Raw genomic sequence first — 4,369 nt, forward strand, 5'->3', positions numbered from 1 at the left:
CCCTTGGCTTCTTGTCCATGTCACTCATCATGGGAGCTAGATCAAAGATGGAGTTTTGGACTACAGTCAAGGCACCTGCCTTTCTGATGGCCTGGTCCACCACCACTGCAGTACCTGCTTGGCTTCGCCCTCATGGTGCCCATGGTCCATTCTGCCTTCTTCCATTAGAAAAAAGCCTTTGGGATCTTTTGTCAGGATCTGGAGCGTTACTTTATACCAATCGGAGAATGAAGGTTCAGTCAGGTTGTTTCAACTTTACTGCATGTCCCTGGGCTCAAAGACACCTATGAGGTAGTCCACCCTGGAGAGTTCAAGGGGCAGCAGTTCAGTGTAGTTCAGACATAGTGGTAATATTTATATCTGGGTTTGAAGTTCTTCCAAATGCTGTTGAGGACCAGACCTTCCAGCCTTCTGCCCCTGGTCTTCTCATCTAGTTCATATTCCACATCAGTTCTTCAGGTACATTTAATTCCAACTGCCATCCATGATCAACTTGAAGAGGGCCACAAAGGGGAACTTGTCCATCTCCAGCCATGTCTCCTCCCCCTTTCTCCTCCCTGTATTGTGGTGTAGCTGGCCCATCAGGATGAGGGCAGCCATCAGTGTGGAGATGCCCATGCCGTCTCCCAGGAACATGACATTCTTGGCCATATTGCTGTTGAGCTTTTGTAGTTTCAGGGCAATTTTCAAGGTCTCTTGGGGTTGTTGTCGCCAGTAATTGAGGTCTTTTTCTGTCATAAAAGTGTTGGTAAGGCACATGGGCATTGCTCGAAATGGTGAGATCATGGCATACCCCAAGATTCGTACCTTGCTAGAACCCAGATAGGTGGGAAGAGGTGGGCTGGCTGTTTTATCTGTTAATTGAAGTTCCTATCCTGCAGGCACTCCTGAGGAGGGTCTGTCCCAGTGGCAGCCCTAGGGAGCACAGTGTTGGGAGCATACTCTGGTGGCTACCTCTCACAGAAGCCAAGCCTGCACCTGCCGTCATTCTCTTTTTCTTAGTCTCATAAGAAAGTTACTTGCTACTGATATTAATCTCAAACTGGAGCTATTTGCTATTAACATTAAAGTCAGATCATTTACCTCGAAACATTTTATCTATTAGCATTGACTCCAGTAAGGGTGTTCCTATCTATCTCTCTTCTTCTACTCCTTAGCTCTAGTGTTGTTTTCAAATAATTTTTCTCCTTATGTTTGGTTGGATCAATGCAAAAACAGTTTATGGCCACATTTTTCACATTGATTATGCCAAAAATCTCTAATGGAAAATATACTCATTTAAAGATTGCAAGAATAGTTATGTGTGATTTTTCAGATCACTTAAATGGAAGTTTCTACTGTTAGACCAGCGCGTTTTTCTTCTATTCCTAACGTTTAGCATCTGATAGTCACTACTTTTATCTGAGCTACTATGAGTTCAAACTTACAATATTGCATTTTATAGGTGAGATCATGAAATACTTGGCTTTCTGTGCTTTGCTTGTTTCACTTAGCATAAGATACTTTATTTAGGTCAAAGCATTTTATAAATGCTATGGTATCTTTTATAAATGCCATGGTATCCTTTTAAGTATGTGGGCTTATTTGCAGTGTTTTTCTTTGTTATACCTCAGTTGACAAATACTTGGGATATTTCCACAGAGGGTACTGTGGATAATATTATGAATATGAACATGCATATAAGTCATTAAACTAAAATGATTTCATATATATACTCAGAGGTGGGATTGTTAGTTTTTATGATGTTCTAGCCCATTCTTTTGCTGTAATAAAATACTCTAAACAAAAAGTAATTTAAGAGAGGAAAGGATTTGTTTGCTTTGTGCTTTCAAATCATAACCCATTACTTAGGTATGTCAGGACAGGAAATTAAGCAGAAAGTCAAAGCTGAAACTATGGCAGAATGCTACTTATTGGATTACTCCCTCACAAGCTTATGTGTAGCCTAGGACCATTTACCCAGAGAATGGGACTGCCTAAAGTGGACTAAACCCTCTTAAATCAATTAACAATTAAAACAATCACCCACAGACATGTTCACAAGCTAATATGATCTAGGAAATTTGTTATTCAAGGTTTTCCTCAGATGAACCCAGCCTATGTCAAGTTTACAATTAAAGCTAAATAGGACATACGGTGAATTACATATAAATACATCAATTTAAACTGATAACTGCTATGCATAAAGATTGCCTTTCCTCAACACTCCATGTCGTTTGTGTTTATAATTACATGATGTCTAATTTCATCATCTTTTGATGTATGTATTGTTCATTCATACATCTTCTTTGAAAAATTATACATGTAGAACCTTTGCCCACAGTTTAAGTGTTGTTCTTTGTTATTGTGTTATGTGCCTTCCTTATGCATTTTATGTATTAACTTCTTATTAGATATATGGTTTGCAAATGTTATCTCATGCCATACGTTGTCTCTTCACTTCATTGATTTTCTTGATAGTACAAGGGCTTGTATGTTTGATGTAATACTACTTATTTTTGCTATTATTCCCTGAGTGCTATTTCAGAAAAAAAAATACTTATCAAAAAATTACCCCACATTTCTATCTTGCCTTTTTGAAGGGTTCATGTTGTAATGTTTAAGTCTCTAATCTATGCTGAGATTTTTCTCTGTGAAGTATAAAGTACATTTTAAATTTATAGATAGATAGATATGTATAATATGTATATATTGTGTGTGCATTTATTTTTATTTAAGAATATTTTTATTTTCCTAAAATGTTTACATGGATCCATTTTCAATAAATTGAATTATACATATGTACTATGCCTCTGATCTCTCTCTTTTCTTCTATTGGTCCTTGCATCCTTTTCATGTCATTTCCACATTGATGTTAGTAATATAGTTTGAAATTAATAACAGTATATTGAAGATCCATAGGAAATCAAGCAGGACAAAATATGAGCTAAAGGAGGAGGTAGTCATGAAGTTTCACCTCTACCTGAGTTATCTTTGACAACTGGGGAATATTCTGAAAGGAAGCATTTTACCCCAGAGATGCATCCTCTGAAACACTACCCATGTTCCAGTAGAGGTTTGTATTACACCCACAGTTATATTGGTAACATTAAGTGAGCTCTATGAGTTTTTTAAAATAGCGTATGAGAGAAAGGCTTTTTCCTTTCCTCTGATGGCAACCATCAGGTGAGCCAAGACGGGTACATACAAATATATCCAGGAGCTATGGAGGAAGAAGTCTGATGTGAGGGTTTGCTGCTGGCAATATAGCCAGCTCTCTGTGCTGCACAGGGCTCCCCCAACCTGATAAAATGCGAAGGCTGGGATACAAGACTAAGCAAGGTTATGTCCTTTATAGAATTTCTGTCTGCCGTGGTGGTAGCAAACACCAGGTTCCTAAGGGTGTAATTTACGGCAAGCCTGTCCACCATGGTGTTAACCAGCTGAAACTTGCCGGAAGACTTCAATCTGTTGCTGAGGAGAGAGCTGGGCATCATTGTGGGGCTTTGAGAGTCCTGAGTTCCTACTGCATTGGTGAAGTTTCCACATATAAATTTTTTTAGGTTATCCTCATTGATCCATTTATAAAGTTATCAGAAAAAATTCCGGATACCCAGCGGATCACCAAACCAGTCCAAAAGCACAGAAAGATGTGTGGGCTGACATCTGCTGGCCGCAAGAGCCTTGGAAAGGGCCACAAGTTTCACCACACTATTGGTGGATCTAACCGTGCAACCCGGAGAAGGCACAGTACTCTCCAGTTCCACCATTACTGATAATACATGTAATATTTGTAAAATTCATATCCAATAAATAATTTAGGACAGTCAAAAATAGCACATGAAGTTTAGGGGAAAACAGTGGAAGTGCTATGGGAAGATTTGGAAGGAGGAAATGGGGGTTAGATTTGGTGAAAACACATTGTTTACATTTATGTTATTCTCAAAATTAATATGAAAACTTTGATATCTCAATATTCATATTTTTCAAGATATCTTTGATAATTTATGATCTCTTCAATTTGTGCATTTACTGTTGAATATTTATGTTTTGGTATTACAAAGGACCACAGGTCTGTAACATTTTTTTAATGTAGTGTCCCTGTCTAGCTTTACTATCAGAGTAAAGATGGCTTCTTGAAATGAGTTTAGTAGTGTAGTATCTTTTCAGTTTTTGAAGATTAAAAAAGATTTGTAGTAAAAATATTTGGTACAATTTATCCATTGAAACTCTCTTTTCTTTGGAGTTTTCTTTCTCTAAAATTTCTGCTTTAGTTTCTTTGTTATTAGTCTGTTAATTTTTTATAATGTAGTCATGGTAGGTTACATCTTTCCAGGAATTTATCTATTTTCCTTGGGTATCCAAAAATTTGAGAACTTTTCCTAATAGA

At 37.5% G+C, this 4,369-nt stretch overlaps 1 pseudogene; it reads left to right on the forward strand.

Moving 5' to 3' along the window:
- The first annotated feature begins 784 nt into the window (after positions 1-784).
- On the forward strand, positions 785-3,755 carry LOC116888130 (annotated as a pseudogene).
- The last annotated feature ends 614 nt before the right edge of the window (positions 3,756-4,369 follow it).

The sequence above is a fragment of the Rattus rattus genome, chromosome X (assembly GCF_011064425.1).
Source record: "Rattus rattus isolate New Zealand chromosome X, Rrattus_CSIRO_v1, whole genome shotgun sequence".
NCBI lineage: Eukaryota > Metazoa > Chordata > Mammalia > Rodentia > Muridae > Rattus > Rattus rattus.